This window comes from Mastomys coucha, chromosome X, assembly GCF_008632895.1.
Source record: "Mastomys coucha isolate ucsf_1 chromosome X, UCSF_Mcou_1, whole genome shotgun sequence".
NCBI lineage: Eukaryota > Metazoa > Chordata > Mammalia > Rodentia > Muridae > Mastomys > Mastomys coucha.
Genome location: NC_045030.1, coordinates 133767031 through 133767251, shown reverse-complemented (window position 1 = coordinate 133767251; position 221 = coordinate 133767031).

Genomic DNA, 221 nt, shown 5'->3' with positions numbered 1-221 from the left:
AGGTCCTCTCCTCCTATTGATGATCGAATTTGCAATCCTCTACTATACACATGCTGCCTGAACAATCTAGTTTGGGTTTCTATTGCTCTGAAGAGACACCATTATTGTTACAATGGAGAGCATGGTGGCATACAGGCAGACATGGTGCTGGAGAAGGAGCTGAGAGTTCTACTTTTTTTAAAAAAAAAATTAATTTAATTCTTTTACTTATTCACTTTACA